The sequence below is a fragment of the Podarcis liolepis genome (genome assembly GCF_965112155.1).
Source record: "Podarcis liolepis genome assembly, chromosome: 3".
Lineage (NCBI taxonomy): Eukaryota > Metazoa > Chordata > Lepidosauria > Squamata > Lacertidae > Podarcis > Podarcis liolepis.
Genome location: NC_139557.1, coordinates 30,423,994 through 30,451,269, shown reverse-complemented (window position 1 = coordinate 30,451,269; position 27,276 = coordinate 30,423,994). Strand labels below are relative to the sequence as shown.

Here is a 27,276-nt window from a genome sequence, read left to right as displayed (position 1 = left end):
TCATGGGGATTACTTTGTTTAAAATTTAACAAATAAAATATTTCGGGAAATCTTAGCAAGAGGTCACTGAGCCCACATTGCAACGGTGAAGGAGAACAAACGTAGAAAAAGGTAACTGCTACATAAAGGTTCCCAGTTTTGAACATTTCTCTTCCATTTGTCAACTGAGCAAAAAAAAGGTAAAAAAAAAGTGGAGGTACTTAAGGTACAATACGGTAATTAAAAACCAATACATATAATAAAATTATTCATCATCATGGAAGAATTAGGTCAAAAGCAGGAGAACAGAGATAAAAACTAGAACTAGGTTAGGATTAACACGCCAACATCCCTAAGAGGGAAATTTCCAAAGTGCTGGACTTTTTAGTTTAGGGGGCAAGCGGGGGAAAGGCAACAGAGGGAGATAAGATGGTGATTATGTATGGCATGGAGAAAGGGGAAAGAGACATGTTTTCCTCCCTCTCAGAATACCAGAACTCAGGGTCATCCAATGAAATTGGAGGAGATTCAGACAAAAGGAGATTCTGGACAGTTTTCTTGAGACAAACAGCACACAGCTAATTTATGGAATTCACTTCCACAAGATGAGGTGATGGCCAGCAGTTTAGAAGGCTTTAAAATGAGCTTAGGCATATTTGTGGAGTGGGGGTGGGTGGGGAATCTGCCAAAGGCTACTACTAATGCTTATTTGTTATATCATATGTTTTCTTCAGGGTTAAAGGCAATGTGAGAGGGCTGCTGCTTTCACGTCCTACTTGTGGACATGTGGGAAGCAGAATCCTGGGTTAGATGAATCTCTGGTCTGATCCAAAACAGGAGATTTAAAAGCCTAGCGAGGGGTGCGGATCCTGTGACCCTCCAGACATTGTTGAACTCCAACTCCCATCCGCCCTGACCACTGGCCTTGCTGGCTGGGGTTGATGGGAATGCGAACGAGCATCATCTTGAGGACCAGTTTCTCCAACTCTGGCTAAAAGGTGCCAAGAAGGACATCAGTGGCACTGCCAGGTTAGCTTCACTGGATAGTGTATCCCAGAGATGAGATGCCACCACTGAAAAGACCCCGCCTTGCGTCACTACTTGTGTCATCGTTGACGCCAGAGGTATCTGAGGAAGATTTCCTAACATCTGGGCAGGGGGGCAAATTAGAAGTCAGCAGTCCTTAAGGTATGTACCAGAAGAACATGTGTGTGCCTGAACATTGCATTGCAAGATAAGATCCCAATGCACCCTGATAACTTAGGGTTTTTATCTCTGCCTTGTAATGTTGGAATTTTACCTCAGGCTACCTAGCCCAGCTAATAAATACTATGTGTGTTGTAATATAGGTGAGGAGCCTTTGTCATAAACAATCTAGCCCATCTAGTCACAGAGACCGACCAGGTGCCTATGGGAATCCTGCAAGTCAGGCATTAGCAGAACAGCACTCTGCGCACCTGCAGTTTCCAGCAGCTGGCATTCAGAGGCACGATGCCTCCAATCCTGCAGGTGGATCATGCCCATCATGGCTAGTGGCCCTTGATAGCCTTGTCCTCAAAGAAGTTGTCTACTCTTTTAAAGCCATCCAATTTGCTGGCCAGCAATGCATCCTATGCAAGTTCCATTGCTCTGATGTCGCCAGCCCATGCCTTGCCCTTGTTAGTAGGTCAGTGGTCAGGTAAGTCTTCTAATAAGAAAAATAAAATCTGCTTGGGGGAAAACACACAGAGAGAAATCAGAATACTAGTGGATCAACATGTTTACAAACTCAGGCTGGGACCGAAAATCTCATTCCACCCTCAATTTCTTGAATATAGTTTCTCCTCTGAAAATGGAGGCTGCTTTTCTGCTGGGGAAGAAGTATTTCAGGTGGAGGGGTGTGTGTTGCTGCTTCCCTTTTGGGATATTCTCAGGGTATGTAGCCAGCGGTAGAAAGAGTTCCTGGCTGCCAGCTGTACAAAGAGCCGCCCACCATTACAAGCCGTGCGCAGCTTTTTTTAACATTAGAAAATTTGAGGGGCAAAGGGAATGGAAAACCTATGGCCACTTCATTAGGTTAAGCATGATAAGTAATACAGTGGTACCTCGGGTTAAGTACTTGATTCGTTCCGGAGGTCCGTTCTTAACCTGAAACTGTTCTTGACCTGAAGCACCACTTTAGCTAATGGGGCCTCCTGCTGCTGCTGCCGCCAGAGCACGATTTCTGTTCTCATCCTGAATCAAAGTTCTTAACCTGAGGTAATATTTCTGGGTTAGCGGAGTCTGTAAGCTGAAGCGTATGTAACCCGAGGTACCACTGTCACCCTCTCCCTCGATTTTTTGGGCAGGGTTTCACTTGAACTGTACCCACCCACCCACCCACCCACTAAATGGTTGTTTGTTTGTTTTTAAAGGGATTTTCCAAAATTGCAGTGACACCAGACTAAACACTTATCATTGTGGCTGAAGGCATTGCCTGAGACTGGGAAGGAGAAAATGACTGTCAACTGACCAGGGGGAAAAAAGATGACCTGGTCTGCTCCTGTGCCTTTACAAGATCTTGGCATGATGTAGTGGATGTGTTTTCCATGGCATGGTATAAGTTTTTATCGCCTGCTAATTCCTTTAGATGAAGCTGCTGTTGAAAGAACAGCAGGGTCTGGCAAAAGAGTTGGCAACCCTAAAGAAAACCCTTTGTTTTTGCTCCGCATATGGAGCAGGTCACTAATATCAAAAGAACTTTTAACTTGAAAGGCGCTTAGTTTGGCTGCCCTTGTTTTTGAGAACAGGCAAGCCCAGAGAGTGACTTGAAGGTTTCCCACAGTAAATACATTATAGGCGGGTTTCATAGGCTACTGAGACCTTTATACTTCCACCTGCACATTATGGCTCTAATAAACACATTATCAGGTCATGAAAATGATGGCAAACATGTGACTGGAGGATCTGATAAGTCAGAAGCAAAGATTAGCAGGTCCTCATCTCTCTCCCCGCCCCTCCCTTCTCAATGGAAAAAAAGCTGCAAGAGATTCCCTTATTTAAAACAATTGCAGCATGTGGATTTACTGCACTTAAATCATTACTGGCAATTAGCACATGTCAGAAGGTTGCAGCTGGCTCCAATTACAGGTAAGATTTTAGAGATTTGAACTTAATTGTATGCATGATAGTGGGAGGCTGGGGGGCACATGCCAGAATAAATGGGATCACACCTCTTTGAAATGGGAATGTTACCACCTTTATCATTTTCACTTGACTTTTGTCCTTCAGGAGGGGGAGGAAATGGAGAACTAAACTCCCAGCACCATTTCTGTGTCCCCCCTCCTTCCCCAGTTAGCGGAGTGTACCTATCCAGGCACGATAAAGAATGAGAGTTTCTTATCAATAATAATTTGGAGCCTACCTACTTCCTGTTACCCCTTTTGCCTGAGGGCTTCTGATAAGCGCAAACAACATGATGGCAAAACTTTGGCCAACTTCACAAGTGGCACTGAAGCGTTGTTTAGGAATTAGAATTAAGGCCTCTTCTTGCCCCACTCTACCCGGTTTCAAGTTTCACCATTTTTTGTTGCCAAGTTGAGTGCAATTTTTGGGAAGCCAATCATTGCTTAACGTTCCATGGATTGGTGTGTGTGTGCTCTTGTTTGATAAAAAATAATGTCACTTTCTCTCTCCCTTGCTTGAGTTTGGTTATCATGAGAACACAAGGAGCCCTATGGGAGCAGTCCAACAAGTCCATCAAGATCAACCTCCTCTGTCCCATTGTGGCCAGTCAGCTGCTTCTCCAGGAAACCTACAGGAAGGATATAAAGACAATAGCCCTCTGTGGCAACTGGTATTCAGAGAAGCATGTTGCTCCTTCTGATCCTGCACGTAGCATATAGCTCTTATGGTGAGTTCACCCAGTTGCCTTTTAAAGCTTCCTAAATTGGGGGCCATCAATGCACCTTGTGGCAGTGGATTCTGAAGTTTAAATATACAGGGAGGAATTCAACATCGCATACTTGTTCCATAAGGGCAAGCATTTCAGCTTGACAGATAGACCGATCACCACCCTCTCCTTCCCTATGCACTGTCCTGAGGGTTCTCCTGAAGCTCTCCCTGAACCAACTGGGTTGGCATGGAGAGAGAGGAGAAGGGTGAAAGCCCACCGCACAATCAGAATACCACCTTTTGCCTGCCCTTAATTTGCCAATGCGCATCTCCACGGAATGGTCCCCAATCCAGCAGGATGCTAGGGTTGATAGTATTGAAAATCAATGAGAGGTCCAGAAAATCAACAGCTACACTCTTACTTGAGCAATAACTGTCCAACTGGGCAACCAAAGTTGCTTCAGTCCCCAATCAGCATCCTATTCAAAATTGGTAGTGGCCTGGGTCAGTAATGAGGTACTGTGGCCTGGGGATCATTGGTCTTGCTGGCAGGGGCAGTTGAATATTGGAGTCTAACAACATTTGGAGGGACACATGTTCCCTGTCACTGGTCTAGGCAATCTGTTTCATCCTGGAATTGAGCAGACAGGCATCTTCTGCTCAAGAACCATGCTCCTCAAAAGGATATTTGTCACCAACTGTTAAGGTCCAGAAAGAGTTTCTTCTTCATCATGAACACTTCCCTCAATGTCACTGGGACCATGTTCTTCTTCAAGAAGGCATTAATTACCTTCTACCCTCCCATGAAGACAGAATAAGGCAGAATGGGCAGACGTGGAGCAAATAATGTTAGCCCAAACACCATTGCACACATGAAGAAGATGGTTGGCTGGTTGGCTTGGGGGTATTTTGATTCTTTTAGCAGTTAGAATTTAGCTACTATTATTTTACAGTTCAGTCAGGTATTCAACAAAGTGGCTGTCAAAGACAGTGTTGATATCCTCCACAGACATCAAGGATTTAGCAAATTCTGCGAGCCAGTGAGGGCTTGCAACCAATTCACACATTTATTTTTGAGGTAGTTATGTTCTCACATGTGGGGACTTTTTACTGCCTCGTTTTTTACATGTTGAGCGGCTTGTGTGTGGCAGCCCTATCCTAATTTGGGCCAGGGAAGAGAGGAAAAGTACAAAGCCAGGGAAAATGCTTGAAAATGAGTCCTTTGTTTTTTCAGCCACCTCATGCTAACGGTTCTTCATGTGAAAATTAGGTGTCAGGCTGGCAGCACGAGAACTCCCCCCCCCCTCAGATATTAGCGTGCAATTTGGCAATATAGCAGAGAATTATAATGGGGGTGGAAACTACTGGTGTTAAAAAATTGTTTTAAGTATTATTGTAATAAGTGCAAAATGCTTAGAGCTTCTCAGTCGAAACAGAATTAAGTGCAAAGCTTGATGATTCCTCCTTATTTAAAAGTGTTATGAATGCTTCTTACAGTCTTCCTTTCTCGTCCCAAGTAAGGCACGATATAATGAACATATTTGCTCACTGTGTATACAAAATGGCCCTCTTCATTAGAGATGGGGAGGCTTTTGATTTGGTTTGCATTTTAATTTGCTCTTCAACACAACAACGCACAACACACAAGGCGAATCTTTCAAAATTCACACTCCAAATTTCACATTCCAAATTTCGTGAAACAGTTTGCCGACCGAAATGTGTGTACAAAAATGCATCTGTTAGGACAAAATGTGCACAAAAATTAGGAAAATAGCATTACAAAAATATTGGGGGAAATTTATTGCAAAATGTGTATATTAAGAGAAATGTGTACTGATATGCTGATGAATTTTTGTGAGGTGTTTTTTTATTTAATCACAAGCTCATATGATAACTGGATTTAAGATGGAAACCCCCCCCCGAAGCTAACAGATTCATTCATCCCTATAGTTAACTGATTAAGGATCTGTTAAAAATGTAAAGACAGGCACTCCCCTCTCAAGTGCCTCAGAGATTATAGGCCCACAGCACTTGGTCTGAAACAATTTTGTGTTACCTTTCTGCCTTTGTGAGTGTGGTCTCCATGTCCAATATGATTTGTATGATTGCAGGTTTGGGACTGAAGCAACCTGTTGAGCAATTTGCCTACATCACAAAAGAACAGGGTACACTGAATGGATGGGAAGAAGGGTGGGGCCACAATGGCCAGCCCACCCCAACCTTTGTGTAAATTCTGCACAGGGCCCATGTGCACATAACACTCTGTGTATAGGCTCTGAATGGAGGTCTGGCTCAATGCCCAGAGGTTAGGGGTGTGTGAACTACAGCTGTGATCCTGTTCCTCCTTCCACAAATTCAACACTGTTAATTGTCTGAACAGGATTTCTGTGGCTCCATGTGGTGGTGTGAGTTCTCAGAAAAGACAGCTCCACAGGATTGTGGAGCCAAAAAGTGTTTGGTCACTGTTACCACTTGAACAGGGCCTAATTAAACATTTCCGACATTTCTAAGTAAAATCCCTTTCCCCTTTAGCAGTGAGTCCTTGTAAACACGAAGGTTCTCAGATTTGTGATAGGCATCATTTTGATTTCATAGGAGTCCTCCTTTATTTACCTATCTGGCTCTCAGCTTTTCCTCTCCCTCCGCTTGGGAAAGCTTTAATAGAGCTTTTGCTCCCACACTGCCACAGAGATTTGTTTCAGAAACCTTTGAAAGAGATTTTTAAAGACCCTTGTCATGGGAACAGCTGTCAGCCCACACAGCTCACTTTTAATATTTGAAGCTTTTTTAATGTTTAATTTGCTTCTACAGGTTTTGAGCCGATTTTATTGTTGTTGAGTTAAAAAAAAATCTGTTTTAATTAACCCCTGCCACCCAAGCAACTGAAAAGCACACCAGCATCTCATGATGTTTCTCAAGCCTGAGCTTCAGAAATGAGTATATTTGTATGGCCTGAGCCCAGGTTAGTTGTTTGAAACATAAACTGAGTCACACAAGTATTTATTTATGCATTTGATCGCATTTATGGATCGCACCTCATAAAATACCTTGTAGCGATTTCACAGTGAAAATATCAACAAAAAGAACAATTTTTAAAAAATCCCATCTGTAAAAACAATTTCAATAATTCCACGTGGGTGGAAAATTAAAAGCCATTTTGTATGCAAAACCTATTCCAAATCCAATAGAGACACAGGTGGGGATAAAGATTTCTACTTAAAAGGCTTGTTGAAAAAGGAGAAATCTTTCCATGGGTGCTGAACAGGTGATAGAGATGGAGCCTGTCAGACATGGGATGGTGACATGGGATGGGTTGGGGAGGAGTTCTGAAGAGCAGATGCTATTTCAAGTGGTGTTTGTTATCTATCTATCTATCTATCTATCTATCTATCTATCTAATTTTTATTAGTTTTCAACATATCATTTTCAACAATAATTGAACATATTTTCATATCTTATACCATTTTTTTTCTTCCATCAATCACATCTGAAAATTTTCCAATCTATTCACTTAATATACATTTATTACATTCACTATTACATTCAGATCTCATAACTAATATCCTATTCTTTCTTTACTGTGCAATATTTCATATATTTCTCCTTACAAAACTTCTTGTAGTCCTATTAACGTAATTTGTTGATTACAATTGCTCTTCAAATAGTTTGTATATTTCTTCCAATCTTCTGTGAATCTCTGGTCCCGCAAGTTTCGAATCCTTCCTGTCATTTTATCTAATTCTGCGCAGTCCATTAATTTTATCTGCCATTCTTCTTTTGTCAGGATTTCTTCTTGCTTCCAATTCTGGGCTAACAATACTCTTGCCACTGTTGTTGCATATAAAAACAATTTAACACCTTGCCTATTAATATCCTCGCCTATAACAAGTGGTGTTTGTTATCAAGCAGGAGTAATATAAGATGAAGAACTTTATTTAAACAAACTTGCATTCATGCCTTTCCCTGCTGTTCTGTTGTTGCACTGTTTGTGCGGAGTCATTTCTGGGTAGCTATTCCCTCGGTGGTCACTAAATTTCTACCTCTGACTGTTGTCCTCATCCTTCTACATAGTTCCACATAAATACAGGTACAGTTCCTAACATCTCCCATTAAGAAGGAAGGGGAACAATGTCTCTGTGTTTTCCCAGTGGCCACCATCCAAAGAAAACAGTGCTCAACTCCATGTAAAGCATTATAATAGGTCAATAATGTTGGGCGAGTGAATCATTTAATGACTTCCAAAGGTCTGATAGTTAATGGTATTGGGGTGGTAGTGGGGTGGGGAGGACAATCCACTAGTTCTGCTCCAGTCTTGTTCCCGAGTAGGGAGGCTTCATGAATTTGATCTTTGTGAATTTCAGCCTGAACTTAAAAATAATAACCGGTGCGGATTAATGCAGAAATGGGATGGGATTTAGGACGGAGCACATGTGAAAATAGTGTGGACTAGAAATAGATTGATTTGCTCCTATCACAGGCACCAAACTGCTGATGAGAACTACTTTCACTTCCGTAGGTCCACATAAACATTAAACATAGAGAACAAAAAAACAACAACAGCTGTCACTTGAAATATGACGTTCCCTGAAATAATGCAAAGTAGAATAAAGCCCAGTTCACATGTGGAGCATTTTGGGCTGTCATTACTCTGCAACCAGAATTGTTGCAATTTCATTACTTTGGCTTTGCCGGCCTAGGCAGAATGACAAGGAGCTGGATTCATTGAGCATGGGTCGTTGGTCTTTCCCTTGGTGTTTCTCTCCTTACAGTGTGCCAGGACTATCTATCTACTGGATTTTGAAGACCTGGGTGCAGATCAATATCTATTGGCTTTCCCCACTTTTGCCCATCCTTGTGAGCCCGTGGGGCAGATTAGGCTGAGAGATAATGCTTGACCTAGGTCATCCAGTGACTGTCATGGCTGGACAGGATCTTGATTTCAAGCCTTCTACTGGGTTACTCTCTGCCCAGTAACCCAACACTATGACCCCATCTGCACTATACAGTTAAAGCATTATTGCACCACTTTAAACCGCCATTACTTCACCCAAAGAGTCCTGCGAACCACTGCTGTTAAGCTGGGCTTTTTCAGCTGGAACTCATTGGAACTCAGTTCCGGCACCTCTCAAGTGGGCACCATTGCCATTTTATAAGAGAACAAGGTGAATTCCAGCACCCCTTTTTCTAGAAAAATGGCACCGCCGTTAAGTATGCTGGGAGTTGTTAGGAGACCCCCCCCCCCATTCTCATCACAGAGCTACAAGTCCAGGATGGTTTAATGAACACCCCTCTTTTCAGGAAGCTCTTGACCATTGTACCTCTCTGAGGACAATAAGAGTGTTTTCAACAACTCTCAGAACCGTTAACAAGTCACAGTTCCCAGAATTGTTTTTTTTTTGGGGGGGGGGGGGAAGCCATGGCTGTATAAAGCAGCATGATACTGCATTATAGTGCAGATGGGGCCTAGGTATTGTTGTCTTGTAACACACACACAAGATACCGTGCAAAGACTCGGAAACTACAACTAATCCTGAATGCGGCAGCTAGACTGGTGACTGGGAGCGGCCGCCGAGACCATATAACACCGGTCTTGAAAGACCTGCATTGGCTCCCAGTACGTTTCCGAGCACAATTCAAAGTGTTGGTGCTGACCTTTAAAGCCCTAAACTGCCTCGGTCCAGTATACCTGAAGGAGCATCTCCACCCCCATCATTCTGCCCGGACGCTGAGGTCCAGCGCCGAGGGCCTTCTGGCGGTTCCCTCATTGCGAGAAGCAAAGCTACAGGGAACCAGGCAGAGGGCCTTCTCGGTAGTGGCGCCCGCCCTGTGGAACGCCCTTCCACCAGATGTCAAAGCGATAAACAACTACCTGACATTCAGGAGACATCTTAAGGCAGCCCTGTTCAGGGAAGTTTTTAACGTGTGATATTTTATTGTATTTTTGGTTTTTATGGAAGCCGCCCAGAGTGGCTGGGGAGACCCAGCCAGATGGGCGGGGTATAAATAATAAATTATTATTATTATTATATATTATTATTTCTTTACGAAGGAATGAAAGGGAACTCCTTATGCGAGGAACAGCATGTTTCAATACACTTGAGCACGCCAGTAAAAATGGCATCCTTCTCTTCTCTTTCATAATATCTAGTTATTAATGTCTGCTTCATCATGATGAGGCCTTTCTCTGATTCTGGCAGCAGCATGCAGAACAGAGGTGGGAGAAGAGAAACATTGCTGTCTTTGGACATGGGTACATTTTACTACACCCTAAGAAGGGGTGAGGGAACCTGTCAAACAGCTGCTAATTTTCACTTGTGGTGCTGTGCATATTGCAAAGTGTGTGTATTTCAGCAGAGCAATTTGGAATGCCAGAGCCCCAAACTGAGCGCGGTTCTAAATTTTCCTAGATGGGTCTATATCTGACTGCTGCGCAGCTGTTAACTCTGCACAGAGCATCTTGTGCCAGATCTTGCAGAAGGCATCCCGGCAATCAGAGGAATTATTTAACTCAATTATTTTTATTAATTTATTGTATGAAATCCTTCAGAGCGAATCCTCTTTGATGTGCGATACCCTAATCACACCCGCAGGGCATTGCGAAGCGCAAAGCGTGCGTGAGTGTCTTTAATTCCTCAGTGGTATGATAATATCTTTTTTACTAGTGTAAATAAATCAATTATTTAAGTCAAATACTTTGATCACTGGGAACTGCCAGTGAATGTCTGTGCTGTGGAGTTTACGGTGGGCAGTTCTTGTCTGTAACAACTACCGTCGCAGTGCTTGTAGCTCTTCATTTCAATCCACACTTAAAAATGAGATTAGAAGCCATTCACCAATATACATACTTATCTTGGGCCTGGTGTGGCACAGAGTACCTTAGCCAAGTGGAATAACAGGGTGCTTTCATCTGTCACAGGGTTAAAGATGTGCCACTCTTCTTTCTCATTAACTAATTGCTATTGTACAGAGAACGTATACAATGATTTCTCCCAATGCACCGTGAACCTGGTTCAAACACTCTGCATCACGATAACAATTATTTGCCCATATGGGTAAAAGGGTATTTTGGGTCTCTTGGGATGCAAGGTAAATTAGCATTTTATATCATATTAATGAAGTGTTAATTGTTTCTCACAACGTCCGTGTGTATGCGTGTGAGAAAATTGAATGCGTTCCTATTGACATTGTCGCGGAACAGCCACATTACCTTGCAGCACTTTCTGATGAGTTCATCGAGAAAGTGAAATATTACTAATTGTGAAGTGTAATTAGCCGTTCATCTAGCAGAGACCTTATTTTAAAGTGAAGCTGCAATTTTTAGTCAGAAAAATATGCTTCAAAAAGCCTTTTTCTGAAAAGTGCAGTTCAGTAATACATAGTCAGCATGTGAATACTAGCACACAAAGGGTTTTGAAGATGATTTGGTAACTTCAATCATTTAGAACTCACATAACCCCCCCATTTTAAAACCACTGCACTTGTTGCCAGTTTATTCCTGGGGCTGATTCAAGGAGCTCATATTGGTGTTTTAAGCCATAAATATCTTAAGGCCCCAAATAAATGAAAGATCATCTTCATCCCCACCAACCTTCTGGAGGATACATTGCTGGATTAAAACCTACAATATTTTATCCTCACACCGTCAAAAGTTCAAAATAAAATATTTGGCAAAAGTCTCCTCTATTAGTCACAGATAGGATTGCATGACCTGTGCATGGTACAGTGAGTTCTGGAGAGGAGTTGAAGAGAAAGAGGAAGCCTTCTGATAAAAACAAAAGGGGAAGATTTCTCCCTTCCTCACAAGCCATGCACTTCCTCTCTTACGGGATCCTCTCTACATTCCAGTCACTGCTTGTGGGCATTTATGTAAGACGTGGTGAATAAATGTAAGAAAGCAAATTTCATTTTTGCAGTTGAAAGTAGACCAGCCGATACCATAAGCTATTCTAATATACAGGTGTTCTTCTTTGTAGGTTCTGTTCAATTCCATGTATGAGAATGTGGCTGTGCAGACCACAGGTAAAATCTTCTACAAAGCTCTGGAAGATTAGGATCAATGGCTTCTCCTATCTCTCCCCTGCACAACAGCAGCCCGCACATAAGGTGAGGAGACACAGCCAGCTGGAAGGGACCTCTCCCAATAAATGTCCTGTGAAAGCCACTTATTCCTTCATAAAATCATTGTCCTTTGGACTCCCCCCCCCTCCATTCTGTGTCAACTTTCCAAGAGGCGCAACAGCAAGTGCTGTTTGTTTTTAAATCTCCTACTGTTGTAGGAATGAAATTCACAAATTTCATCTGTTAGTCCTTTAAGAAATAAATGAGGACCTTCAGCCATTGCGCCTATCATGCTTGGGAGAAGGTCGAGGTGTCAGGCCTACTGGAATTGGAAGCTGTGCTCCTGCTTCCTCTAACAAATAATGCTACACAGATTAAGGGAAATCTAGCCAGTGCTCCACTCCTTTTTACAACAAAGCCTGCAAACATGACATTATGGGCCAGAAGGCTTATTACTGGACAGCAGTTTCTATAAAAGTAGCAATTTTATATTGCCTTTTTTAAAAAAAAGAATCCTTATAATCTTCTGAAAATATATTGGAAAAAACACTTGGACCAAGGTTTCTGTATGAAGCGTGGTGAAATAAAACCTTACTGTACATTCAGCTATGTGCTATTCTTCCTTAAAGCACGATCTCCACTTTTGGTACCTCTGTTTCACAGTATGGTGGTGGACCCTAGAGGATATGCCCTTTGACAGAAAGGAACTCTTTAATGAAGGTATGATCATCTTGAGAAGCTGAGGGAGGACAAATCCAAATTTTGCTCCTTTGGTATCTCTGGTTGTTCTTTCCTTTATTGACGGCACTCCTTGGATTTTCCTTCTGAAGTTCCTAAGTTGTCTCTTTGTCTCATCAAAAGCACCACCTCTCAGCCTCCAAGATGTTTTTTTTCCCAACAAAACAATAACAGAGAAGCATTGCTGCTGCGTTCATTTTCCATTCTCAATACAGGTTGCTTCCCTCCTTCTTTCTTGAAATATCCTCCAGCACATTTTTGCCATGTAAAAAGTTACTTGCATTGGAAGCCTCCTAGACCAGGGGTCAGCAACCTTTTTCACTGTCCCTCAGACCATGTGGTGGGTTGGACTATATTTTGGGGAGAAAAAATGAACAAATTCCTATGCCCCAGAAATAACCCAGAGATGCATTTTAAATGAAAGCATACATTCTACTCATGTAAAAGCACACTGATTCTTGGACCGTCCGTGGGCCGGATTTAGTGGGCCGGCATGTTTAGCCTGGAGAAGAGGAGGTTAATGGGTGATATGATAGCCATGTTCAAATATATAAAAGGATGTCACCTAGAGGAGGGAGAAAGGTTGTTTTCTGCTGCTCCAGAGAAGCGGACACGGAGCAATGGATCCAAACTACAAGAAAGAAGATTCCACCTAAACATTAGGAAGAACTTCCCGACAGTAAGAGCTGTTCGACAGTGGAATTTGCTGCCAAGGAGTGTGGTGGAGTCTCCTTCTTTGGAGGTCTTTAAGCAGAGGCTTGACAACCATATGTCAGGAGTGCTCTGATGGTGTTTCCTGCTTGGCAGGGGGTTGGACTCGATGGCCCTTGTGGTCTCTTCCAACTCTATGATTCTATGATTCTAGAAGGCAATTGGGCCGCATCCAGCCCATGGGCCTTAGGTTGCCTACCTCTGCCCTAGACAATCAAGAAAAGAGAAGGGGAATTCTTTTTTATTGGAATATTTCTGTCCTGCCTTCTGTCCACGAGGGGCAATGAAGGTGACTCATGATAACAGAAAACTAGGAAAATAGAATACAAATATTCTTAAAATGACCCACTTGCCAATAACAACAATAAACAATAAACAAAACAGCAGAGGCAGTAAAACAAATTAAAAAGAGCAAGAATTTTCAACCACTGCTCAGGTCTGGTGATTGCTTAAATACTAGCATCCTGGACTGGCACCTAAACCAAAGCAAGTATGGAACAAAGTTTTACTCTAAAGATTACAAACTCCACACCCTGGGAGTCCTGTCAAAGAGTTTTATATACACAGCACAATCTGTTTCAGACAATGTTGGATCAAGATATAATATGTGTTAGGTTAATATGAGAGGAGCTGGTCCTTCTGATATTTTCCCGGCCTCACGTGTGTTTAGAGCTTCAAAGGTAAGAATGAGAACTTCCATTTGCCTGGGAAAACAGGAGCAAATAAAGTGGTACATATTGGTGTTTTGTGACCTGAAAAAAGGGGCTTCTGTTATAACTCTCGCTTCCACATTCTGAACCAATTGGATTTTCTAAATGCTTTTCAAAGGCTACTCTGTATTGAGTGCATTGCAGTAATCTAATCTGGGTGTAATCAAGTCATGTATGACATTGGCCAGACTGGTTTTCTCCAAGAAAAGGGGAAGGCTGGTGTAGAAGCTGAAGCTGGGCAAAAGTGCTGCTGGCCACAACTGCAACCTTGAACTCAAGATTCCTAATTTGCAAACCAGATCCTTCAGGGTTGTGGAGGCGGGTCCAGTTGGTTTTTTTTTAAGGGGGATTTCCTAACCAGTGATCTCTCCCTCCCTCCAGTTGTTCAAGCTGTACATGTCATGGATAGGAGCAATGTGATTCGGAAGATGGTACTGTGGGGTACAGGATATGGCTACATCTTTTTGATTTTGGGGGGGGGCAACTTAGGTTTTACTTTGTGTATTGTATAGCCATGACCTTAGCATATTTCGTCTCTAGATAACCGATGTGTCTGATACATAGCCTTTCTGCTGAAGCCAAGATGGTTATTGCCTAGAAGCAAGAAAGCAAAAGAAGCTCAATTGTACAGGAGAGGTTAAATCAGAACAGACAAATCAACCAGTTATTTAAAAATCTAAGAGGAAAGGGAGTGGATGATAGACGTAACTGGGAACCATTTAAAGGAATATGCAATCCTTAAATGATTGCAGCATGTGCTTTTCGCTACTTTGATGTCATGTCATTGGTTTACACGTCTCAGTAAAAAGTTGATGAAGAAAATGCAAGTGTGTTCCAACTAAGGTGTTTCCATAGAAAGGTTGACACCCATGTATACTCAAAGGGGTTTATGAAAGGAGAAGTACATAAGAGAAAACTCATAGGCTGCTGGCCTTGTCAATGGCTTTTATTAGCTGGGAGAGAGAATGGTTGTTGTGTTAGAATTCAGGAGAACACCCAAGATAGTGCACCTGAGCAAACACTGTTATCCCTGAGTGAAGTCCATACCAACAGAGAAGGCCAGCGCAAGGTCCAGACACGGCTTACATCCCACTTAATCCTGAATACAAGGGGTGGGGTAAACAGGTGTGTAAATCTCATCTTGGCTCTCTCCACCAACATGAAGGTGACTTTATGACTGTTATGGCACATTTTATGAGTTTATTATAGGGCGTACCTTAACAAGCTTGCTGGATAATTTCTTGGATTCCCCCCTCCCACCCCGGGTTTAGTTATGTGGCAGAGATGAGGAGCTTGTGGTAGCTAATGCTCATGACGGACCTTGAAGAAACTGGTTACATCAGGAGAAGATGGTGGGTTTTTCCTCCCACATCGAAACTCCTTCCTCTTGAAGGCTTGCAAAACTCTGAGCAGTTTCGGACACAGCTTTACAAAACACCATAGTTTCAGCTGGCTTTGGGAGGTTGACACTCTCATCCCGGGAGCTGCCCCCGCCCTCCACCCAAGGCAGCAACAAAAGCCACCAGTAAAGAGTCCTGTGGTACCTTAAAGACAGTTTAATTATAGTATAAACATCCACGGACTACAGCGCCGCTTTGTCATGTTCATGAAGTTCTCTGTTCAGCTGGGGATCTGCAGCTGGGGATCCAGAGAGCAATGGCTGGGGCTGATGGGAGTTGTAGTCCAAAGCAGGTAAAGGGCACCAGGTCGAAGAAGGCAGACAGGAAAAAACTGTCAATAGTAGGGCCAAAAGGCCACGGAATGTATGGTAATAAGTACAGAAGGTCAGTGCCATTTCTGTGCAAAGTCCAGATGTATGTAGGATAAGACCTGAGCCAGCAGCTCACCAGAGGGGCTTAGCACTGGCACAAAGAGACAATATGCCCTTTAGTCCAGTTGCAGGTTCTGCCCCCAGCCCTGGCATAGCAGCAGCTGGTGCTGGGGCCACGGTTTGGGTGTGCCAGCCCTAGGCCATGCTATTCAAGTGGACATTGGGAGAGGCAGTGGGAAAGGACAGGTATGAAGGCAAAGTCATTGCCCGCAATGCTGAGCCACACATGTAGTGTGGTTATCTAAATACGGGGTGTGTATGGAATACAGTGTGGAAAGGCACTGGGTGGTTCTGTCTTCTCCTTGACTTGCACGTAAAATGTACATGTACACGTAACACAATATTGATATATGTCCACCCACAATGTCATTGGGCAAGTGTGGATTCACCCTGCACACAATGGCCTGGACCACATACATATGTTTTGAAATGGCCATGCTGCAGGGTAATAACAGAATCCATCTGCAATGAGCTTTTATTTCTAAACAAAACCAGACTCTCAAGAAGAACCTTTCAGGGGCAAAACAAGAGGTTTAGATTGTGTGTGGACTATGTTCTTAGTCTACATTAGTCCATGTCTTCGTTGATTTTACTGCTGCTGCTGCTACTATTTATTACATGCCCTTCACCCTAAATTCCCAGGGCAGGCTAGAACAATTAAAACACAACATTAATATTAAAATACAGTACAATAGTGTTAAGTTGTGGGTGAACATATCAGACGACACAGCGATTCTTCAAATAGCTCTTGTTTATTCACAGGCCAGGACAGAACTGAACTGAAGGGCTCAGTCAGCCTGCTTATATAGAGCTCCAGTACCACGTTACTGTAACAACTTTCTAAAACTATCCAATCACTGAACGTCACTTTCGATCCTTCATTTGCATAACTATCTACAGTATCCCCCTGCTGGCCCAGGGTGAGAACTTCAGTACATAACAAATAGTACACAATATTTAAAATAGTTTAAAGCAAGTTAAAGCTACATAAATAGGGTGGGTCCTAAAAGTATACATCTCAAGTGTCAAAAGCCAGGGTGAAGAGGTAGATCTTTAGCAGTCACCGAAAGCTATATAATGAAGGTGCCAGAATAAAATGTGTGTGCACAGCATTATAGAAGTCCAACTGCATTCAGTGGGACATATTTCTAGGCAAATGTTTGTAGAATTGCAGCCAAAGTAATAGAGAACTTTCCTCCAATTCACTTATATAACACAGAGACATTTCTTTGCACCTAAATAACATTGTATGAATTGTTGTAGGTGAGCTGTAGTTTTTGAGCTCAAATTAGCCATCACTGGTTCCTGGGAGTAACCTATTCTGTCCTTTGCCTTGGAATGAGTGAATAATATAGAAACTGATGTATGCTGGCAACAAAATAATTGAAAATACTTCATGTCTTGTTTGTTTCGACTGCTGCTTATGGTCATATCAAGGTATATATGGGGAGAGCCTTCCAATCAATAAGAGAAATAGGAATAGACAACATGTGACTCTAGAGAGGAGGAAGGTAATGCGTGTTCTTAAGCTACAGAAACAGATTTCAACATATGGCTCAAGTATTTCTGCTGCAAGGAATTGCACATTCCTAAACCTGTTTTTAACTGATGACATCCACCTTTGACTCCGAGTATTGCATTTACAGCCAGTTTGCACACCTCTTGCTAAATACCTTCCTGTTTTGGGGGAACGATGGTGAAAGGGTTTCTCAAGAGCTAATGCTATTTGCTTGACAGGTCTTCTCTTATTAAGTTGTCTGGCTTGACTGATAAGACATGCCTCAGTATAACATATAGCTAACTATAATGCCTGGATAACCACCAGAGAGGAAAGACGGGAAATTTGGTAGAATATCAGTATGCACATGAAGTCTTTGTGTGTGCGCACATGAGCATAAATGAATATGCTTTATGCTGTTTGGGGTCACACCATATTAAACCACATCTTATCCTTTGGCTCCACACACTCTTTAAGGTGTATTGGGACATTTAAAGTAACGTTCTCCAACGGCTTTTAAGAACTGACTTTATGTCAGTTGCTTTGTGGGTGTGTGTAAATCAATATATATGAAGGGATTCCTGTAAGTAGAAATGATGGCTCCATTTCTCAGTGTGACAGCAGAAGGTGGTTGTGTTTTTTTGTCTTTTTTTTCTTAAAGATGACATCTCAACCAAAATGTGTGATGGAAGTGTTTCTGAAAGTAGCCACTGGAACACAGATGGAGTACCTGGGGTTCTCGATAGGTTGTTGGACTACGACTCCCATCGTTTCTTATTACAGTGGTACCTCGGGTTACAGATGCTTCAGGTTACAGACTCCACTAACCCAGAAATAGTACCTCGGGTTAAGAGCTTTGCTTCAGGATGAGAACAGAAATTGCGTGGCGGCGGCACAGCGGCAGCGGGAGGCCCCAGGTTAAGGGGTACCTCAGGTTAAGAACGGACCTCCAGAACGAATTAAGCTCTTAACCCGAGGTACCACTGTACTGAAAATGCTGGTCTGAGACTGATGATAGAATCCAACAACATATGGAGGGCAACAGATCCCCTCATCCCTGCTCTAGGAGGAGGTTTCTCTGTCACAGGCAGGTCTCATCTGGTATAAAGACTTGTTGGCCCAATAAAAGGCCAGACCCTCCAAGTGTCCCTATTTTCCAGGGACAGTCCTGGATTTACAGAAGCCATCCTGGTTTCTGATTTTATCCCGGAATGTCCCGCTTTTCCTTAGGATGCCCCTAGTTTCATTGGAGGAATGTTGGAGGGTAAGGAGTTATGCGACTCCCGAGCCAAGGAGATAAGTAACTATGCAACCTTTAGATGACATCTGAAGGTAGCCAGTCAGGGTGGTGTTTTTTTTAAAAAAATGTTTAATGCTTTATTATGTTTTTATATATGTTGGAAGTCACCCAGGGTGGCTGGGGCAACCCAGTCAATTGGGTGGGGTATAAATAATAAAATTATTATTATTATAGTTGTTGTTGTTGTTGACTAGGACATCCCTATTTACATCGGAGAAATGTTGGAGGGCACGAAAGGCATCTCATTTTGTGATCATAACTAAGGTTCAGGGTCAGGACTTCATGAAATATTCTTTTATTGTGGCATAGTTTCTAAAGTGTTTGCCTGGCTCTGGGGAATGCATATTCTAGTTCTCTTTCAGTTGTCAATCCCACACAGAGGTGGCCTTGGCAAAGCACTGCCTTCCAGGGGCTAACTGCACAATACACACAGATGTATGAAACAAAGCCATGCTGCTGTTTATGAAAAAGGAAAGCATCTTTGGGAAATGGGGAGGCCAGATATTGAGGGAGACATCCCTCAGCTTTAACCCTTCCCTGCCCTCTGCAGCGACCATTGGTAAATGGTATCATTGACAGTCCTACTTCCTGACATTCTATAGAGTTTCCAGAGTAATTGAGGGTACCAAAGGAGCACATCTGATTAAATGCTCCCAGAAGCAACTTGGAACACGAGATGTTACCATTGGTCATATTATCACAACAGCATATCCCTCATCATTTACTGAGTTGAAATGGTGTGTGTGTGTGTGTGTGTGTGCGCGCCTGCGCCCGTAGGAGGCAAGGTTGGCATATGCATGCAAATTCTACATCAACTTTAAATTAGGAAAATGTTTTTTTAAAATTAATTTGTAGAAGTAAAGGTTCAACATTCTGAATGACAAAGGAGGAGGCTCTGCTTGTTTTATTACGTTGATCTATTGAATGCGGAAGCTGATTCTTAACCATATCAACTTTAAAATTCATCAGGCTTTAAGAATTGGTATTTTAAGCACCCCTTAACCCTGCTCCTGCCAACCTAGCAGTTCAAAAGCATGTCAAAGTGCAAGTAGATAAATAGGTACTACTCCGGTGGGAAGGTAAACAGTGTTTCTGGTCGCTGCTCTGGTTCGCCAGAAGCGGCTTAGTCATGCTGGCCACATGACCTGGAAGCTGTACGCTGGCTCCCTCGGCCAATAAAGCAAGATGAGCGCCGCAACCCCAGAGTCGGTCACGACTGGACCTAATGGTCAGGGGTCCCTTTACCTTTACCTTTAATGTTGAATTCTGAAATCCAAAGCAAAAACCTTTGAAATTCAGGATTCACCATTCTGAATTTGGCCAATTTAAGAAAATGGTGTGAAAGTTTGAGTGGGTTCTTACCACTTACTATTCAACTTAGCTTTTCTAGTTGCAGCTTTTCAGTTCCATTATAATGATCTTCTCTCCCGCTCCCTTTCCTTCAGGAATGCTTTGTTGACACAGATTTTGCTCAGTAATACCAGGGGGAGTTGTATTATGTTAACTTGTCTTGCTCTTTCCCCCCCTTCCTCAGTGTGTAATCTTATTTCCCCAGCTGTATGACTGCAAATGATGAACTTTTTACATTTATGTTCCATATCTATTTTGAGCTGAAGTATAATAATTAACATTGTTAAATGGCAGCCCTCAAGGAAGGCAACTTGAAAAGGTATTTTGATAGGTCTTCATAAATCTACTTCAGCAAAATGCAAAGTGTCTGCATATCTAATAATCTGGATAGGAATATATCCCCCGCTCCCCAAAAGTAAATCTTTAATTTCATAGGGTTTGAGTACCAAGTAACATATATCATCAGTGATAGTGTCCAGAGCCTTGGCCAAAGTAGTATAATTTCTGTTACATTTTATTAACTCATAATATTATTCTCCTTTTGCAGAATTAGATTCTTCTCACAAAGGCACCATCTAATTATTATTAGATCAGTTAATTTCCTCATAATTTAAAATAGTTAAATTTGCCGGATCATTTTTTTTTTAGATTAGGTGATTGTGGGGTCTGCTGACTGAGGGTCCCAGATGCTCATTTTCATCCCCACTGGATGACTACTTTAGTGGTAGGCAGGCAGCGACGCTACCTCATACTTTGGTAAACTGGAGTGCTGCAATTTGGGCAAATTAAGGTGGAAGGCAGCCATCCAGGATGCAAACTAAGTTGGCTCCCATTCAGAAGTGACACTGTTGCACACCTACTACTCAAATAGCCACCTGGGTCCCCAGGGAGGGGCAAAAAAATATTATGAAGCTGCATTGGGGTGGTGGTGGTGTGTGTGTGTTGGATTGTGTGGGGGCCTATTGCCAACACTATGCTGAGGGTCCCTTAAATCTGGTGCTGATCATGGCCTTAAAGCTGAGGTTGCCCACCCCTGCTGTCAGGTGCTCGAGAGTAACCAGGCAGGACTCCGACCTGTCTTTTACAGACTTTATTTGGGTGCAAACTATTTACAGTGAAGTGCGTCATAAGTTCATGTCTGGCTCAATCGCTAGCAGAATCCTGGAATGGTCTGTTTTTGTACCTCCCCCAACATAAAAGTTTCATCACCCCCAGCCCTTTTCGCCCCTCCCTGCGCCTCAAACTACTGCGCATGATGGGCGATGGCAGGGGTGTGCTTCCCTCCTCTCCGGTTTGCTCAGGTGCGGTGTTAAGGCTCTTACTAGCATCCTCTGGTCCTTGCACCTCTTCTCCACTGGAGGTGGGGCTTTCCTCCTCACCGGAAGAGGAACTGCTTCGCAAGATTTTCGGAGGCTCCCTGTAACACAACTGCCTCTCTATCTCTTGCCTCTGAGCCAATGGCAGTTCCCTGACACCTGCTTTAACTGGAAGTGCTATGGATTGAACATAGAGAGCTTTCTCCACAAAAAAACATGTGTTTCCTCAAAGGGCTATGGCTCACACCCAGTAATCGCCCCCCCCAAAGGCTTTTGTGTAAGTACATGAAGTAACTCCTAGAAGAAAAGAATGGACATTTAATCAGCTGTTTAAAATTTCCACTCTATTTCCCTATTGAAAATATAGGACACGAAGAGCTACTGTAGGACAGGTGAGAGGCGTGGTCAGTGGCAATACATAGGTGAAGTCTCAACTTTCCAGTGGAAGAGGGGCTGTAGGTCATGCTCTAGGTTTCAGTGTGCAATACTGCACTTTTTCTGAAGGCAGTTGGGCCTAACATCGGCAAGCTTGGAAGAAAGGTGGGATATAAACAACAATCAATAGATCAACCCACAGTCTGGCTTGAAGAAGATAACTTTTAGCGGTGTGAACGAATCGCAGAAATCAGTCTGTGTGTGATGAGAGAAAGAGAGAGAAGGGGGTGGGGAGGAGATCTGTAATATTTAAGTTCAGTGTAAACACCAGAAGCAAGATAACTATTGTGGAATTTGCAATGGAAATGCAGTTATTTCTACTGGACCAAGTGCAAGAATGTTTTATCTCATGGAATTTCCAGTCAAGAATGGAATTATTTTTCACCCTGCTGAGGCTGCCTCAGCACCAAATATGGATTCAGCAAGGAAGGAGGACCAAAAATACCATTCGGCATTCAAAACACAGCTGTTGTGGCCACATTTTTCTTCTTCCTCTCAAAACGGGGGGCAGTATAAAAAAAAATGTACTCCTCTACTGTTATGGTACTACTGGTGGCATTGCAGATATATTCTTTGCTGCCTCCTTTTTCTCTCTTCTTTTATAAACCATCAAGCTGATTTTCCAGCAGTTCTCTATCTACATGGTGTGCTCTTCCCGGCTTTTAACTATGACAATAGGGTGGGAAGAGCACCAATTCTTTGATCTTTGGTACTAATGGAGAGCTCTGGTATTATGTGGCTTTCCAACAAAACAGGCTATTTTCATGGCTGAGGCCAAACCAAGAACTGAGCTGGGGAGAAAAGCCAAGAATCAGAGAGCAGACGGTTAGTTTCACATGCTTAAAATTAGCCCTGCTCGTCCACTGGAGCGGCTCTCGTACTTTATAATTTATTTAACCGTTTTGTCAGTTGTGTCAGTCAAAACGGCCAGCCATTTCAGCAGCTGGGAATCCAGCCCCTTTGCAAGAACAATTGCCTGCATCTTGCTGTTTCTGGCATGTATTCATCATAGAGCTAGTGGAGATCCATTGCAGGAACGATGCCATTCCAGCATCATCCAGGACGAGTTCCTTAGGGTGGGAAGCAGCTGCACAGTAAGGAACAAGAGCAAGTGGTAAAGCTGGTGGCTGTCACACTTTCTTGCATATATATATATATATAATCTAAAAAGGAGCTTTACATCAATAGTTCAATTCAGACTTTATTCATATGAAATGGAAGAATGTAGAAAGGGGTTACGAGTCCATCCCTCTGCTGCTGTTGACATGCAGTTCCTCCTGCCCTGTTCCCATTTTGGGGAAAATTGGAGGCAGTGTCACTTAAAGGTAAAGGTAAAGGGAATCCCTGACCATTAGGTCCAGTCGTGACCAACTCTGGGGTTGCGGCGCTCATCTCGCTTTATTGGCTGAGGGAGCCGATGTACAGCTTCTGGGTCATGTGGCCAGCATGACTAAGCCGCTTCTGGAGAACCAGAGTAATGCACGGAAATGCCGTTTACCTTCCCGCCAGAGCGGTACCTATTTACTAGCACATTGACATGCTTTCGAATTGCTAGGTTGGCAGGAGCAGGGACTGAGCAACGGGAGCTCACCCCATCGCAGGGATTTGAACCGCCGACCTTCTGATCGGCAAGTCCTAGGCTCTGTGATTTAACCCACAGCTCCACCCGTGTCACTTAGTTCCATATAAATATGGTTAGGATTGAGATACAGAGCTGAAGGCTAATTTAATAAGGCAAATAGAACTATCATATTTTCCCGTGTATAACACATGTATAAGACGCCCCCTATTTTGGGGGACTCACATTTAGGAAAATGGGGGAGATTGTGCAGAATTGTTAAGCTTTGTTTGGGGGGGGGTTGCCAGCGATTGTCTGCCCCCGTGATGCCAGCAGCCGCATATCGCCCACAAAATTACCGTTGCGACAGCCAATCACCACCAGCCCCTGGAAAGCAGCCACCAATCACCTGCCAAAACAACGCTGACAAAGTTCAGCATGCGACAGCAACCAATCCACTGTCACCCCTATGCACTATCCCTGTATAAGACGATCTCCCCCTTTCTATGATTATTTTTTCATAAAAAATCCTCGTCTTATACACGGAAAACTATGGTAGTTCAAATCCAACAGAGGGGCCCTGTGCAGACATCTGCCTTAACTATATTTACTGCTACTTTACTAAATGGAAACAGGGTGGGAAATTATTGGGCCCCTCCTATGGATAAACTGGCACAAGGCTGCTTAAAAATCACATTTTAAGTCAGGGTTACTGATTTAGGGTCCCCCCATCCTGTCTCCCCCCCTTTCCCCCCTTACCTATGTACAATGAAGGTTTACTATGCCCCATTGTTTTGTGTAAGTGTATACAATGTTTTTTTTTAAATAAATAAATAAAACATGGTTTGCTGTTTCAGCCCTGCTTGAGACCCTAAACCATGATTTTTGCTTGAGGACCTAACCCCACCTGCCCCAGCTGAGAAGTTGTGTATAGGAAGACACCTGCATGTCACCTTGTGGAGGTGAGGAACTGTCTTGCTTACGGTATAAAGGCATAGCTTCCTGTCATAGCTTCCTAGTCTGGCTTATAGCCAATGCTTAACTAGGTATTCCAATGTAACGCTTAATCGTCATGAAGGGAAACAAACGGTTAAGCCTTTTATTTGCCTAAGTCTGCAGTGTACACCATAAAACTGGCACCAAATCAGTTCAAGGCAGGGATTGTTTGAACCACTGTGCATTGTTCCTCGGGAAAAAGGTGGGAAAGTAAAGATGATTACTGTAAAAATGAGTAATAAATCATAGCTAATCATGCGCTTTTGTCATATTTGTTGACGAGCAGCTGCTTTCATATATTATTCAGTCATCCTGCAGTGCCCTTATCTTGGGCTGGCTTTCTGATGATGTTACACAGCTTATGGGAGAATGTGCTAAATGTCGGATATTCCCCACAGTGATAGAAGCCTAGTTCTCGCAAACGGGAGAGCCACCTTCACTCAATGCTAGCCCTGCCCCCAACCTCACATGGGGAGGAATTCAGTGTTGCATTAAAGTGATCGGTCCATCAGGGCAAACATTGCAGATTGCCATATGGAACAACCAACCTCTCCTCTTCCCACACATTGTTCTGGGGCTTCTCCCCACCCCACCCCACACACCCCTGGCCAATTTCAGGGGCATATGGAAGGAGGAAGGGGAGAATCTCTGTTGCGTAATACTACTACTACTACTACTACTACTACTACTACTACTAATTTATTATTTATACCCCGCCCATCTGGCTGAGTTTCCCCAACCACTCTGGGCGGCTCCCAATCAAGTGTTAAAAACAGCACAGCGTTAAATATTAAAAACTTCCCTGAACAGGGCTGCCTTAAGATGTCTTCTGAATGTCAGGTAGTTGTTTATCTCTTTGACATCTGATGGGAGGGCGTTCCACAGGGTGGGCGCCACTACCGAGAAGGCCCTCTGTCTGGTTCCCTGTAGCCTCACTTCTCGCAATGAGGGAACCACCAGAAGGCCCTCAGCGCTGGACCTCAGTGTCCGGGCAGAACGATGGAGGTGGAGACGCTCCTTCAGGTATATAGGACCAGGCCGTTTAGGGCTTTAAAGGCCAGCACCAACACTTTGAATCGTGCTCGGAAACATACTGGGAGCCAATGCAGATCTCTCAGAACCGGTGTTATGTGTTGCGTAAGCAGAAGTCCTTGCATAGGACTTCTGCTGATGGGACTCTTTAGTTGGAATTCCAGCCCATGGTTTCCTTGGCACCCACACCCTAAGTGGGAAGCCTATGATCTGGATTGGGGAAGCCATTGCCCTTCAGTTATTATTGGATGCCCAAATGGTCAGGGATGATGGGAGCCAGCAAAATCTGGAGGCACCATGTTGTCTGTGGCCCTTCACTAGATTTCCATGGGAGGTGAATCAGAGCAGGGCCCTGGGCCAGAAGATGTGAAACAAGCCAGAAGTCTGGGCCAAAAGAGCCAATGAAAGAAAAACTAGGAGACAGGATCAGAGAGTGAGCCAGGGCCACAGAATAACCAAGGATACAGGAATGCAACAGAGCCCAGGAAGAGACCATGTTGCTCAAGCTAGGAACAGGAAACCCTTCAACCAATTACCAGCCTGTATCGGTGGAGTCACTTCAGGTGTTTAGATGGCAGCCCTACCATACTAGGGCTCGATCTAGACACATCAAAGAAATGTTTCCGTTAACTGTATTGTAAACTTTGTATGAGAAATCGGGTTTGGCAAAAATGGAACTCTACAGCGCCATCCGGTGTCACAATGTTATAATGCATATACAACACTTATCAAGCGCTTTTTCTTTGCCAGTGTAGCTGAGTCCTAAGTTGGTTGTATGGAGGAACATTCCATTAGGTGAGCTCCAGCCTCTGAAATGGTAAAACCGGGACATAGATATACCACCATATCAGCTGAGAATAGCCGGTGGCAGGAAAACAAGTAGAAGGCTCAAGACCGCAACGTCCTGCTTTAATGAGGTCGCCAGTGCATTTGGAGGATGCCCTCTGGTTTCTACAAATACTTCATATATATGAGGGTTGCTTGTTTCTCATGGCGGGTTTAAAAGTTGCAGGTGGACTCTTGGGAGCTGCATTTCATAGAATCATAGAATCATAGAATCATAGAGTTGGAAGAGACCACAAGGGCCATCGAGTCCAACCCCCTGCTAAGCAGGAAACACCATCAGAGCACTCCTGACATATGGTTGTCAAGCCTCTGCTTAAAGACCTCCAAAGAAGGAGACTCCACCACACTCCTTGGCAGCAAATTCCACTGTCGAACAGCTCTTACTGTCAGGAAGTTCTTCCTAATGTTTAGGTGGAATCTTCTTTCTTGTAGTTTGGATCCATTGCTCCGTGTCCGCTTCTCTGGAGCAGCAGAAAACAACCTTTCTCCCTCCTCTATGTGTCATCCTTTTATATATTTGAACATGGCTATCATATCACCCCTTAACCTCCTCTTCTCCAGGCTAAACATGCCCAGCTCCCTTAACCGTTCCTCATAAGGCATCGTTTCCAGGCCTTTGACCATTTTGGTTGCCCTCCTCTGGACACATTCCAGTTTGTCAGTGTCCTTCTTGAATTGTGGTGCCCAGAACTGGACACAGTACTCCAGGTGAGGTCTTGTAGCTAAGGATCTGGGATATGTATGCATTTGCTTTCTCTCACTGTATATTTTGAACTTCCTATAAAATAAATGCTCTAATGCTTACGTGCCCCATCCCCCTACATGGGAGGGACATTACATGTACTGAGATGGAAATTACTCGTATCGGCTGGATGTTTATAAGGTCTAGTTAACTTTACCTGCTGGCGTCATATTTCTAAGGCCCCAAATCCCTTTCTCCATCCCTTGTTTGCTTGCATGTGTGGGTTTCATTTCCTTTGTGGCTCAATGCCTGTCAATCAAGTGCAGAAGCCTAGAAATCCCCTCAGCCTTTATCCTGTTGGATCAGTGATGGCTAATTCACTCC

At 43.4% G+C, this 27,276-nt stretch overlaps 1 long non-coding RNA gene across 3 annotated transcripts in view; it reads left to right on the top strand.

Moving 5' to 3' along the window:
• The first annotated feature begins 2,378 nt into the window (after positions 1 to 2,378).
• Positions 2,379 to 27,276, top strand: part of LOC310703440 — a 50,942-nt gene continuing 26,044 nt past the window's right edge. Inside the window, exons 1-4 of one of the 3 annotated variants that reach the window (XR_014524116.1) lie at positions 2,379 to 3,087; positions 3,659 to 3,850; positions 11,805 to 11,934; positions 24,194 to 24,298. This is a non-coding gene — a long non-coding RNA (uncharacterized lncRNA). Of the gene's footprint in view, positions 3,088 to 3,556; positions 3,851 to 11,804; positions 11,935 to 24,193; positions 24,299 to 27,276 lie in introns of those variants that run through there. The other 2 variants (XR_014524118.1, XR_014524117.1) reach the window with 2 other exon arrangements.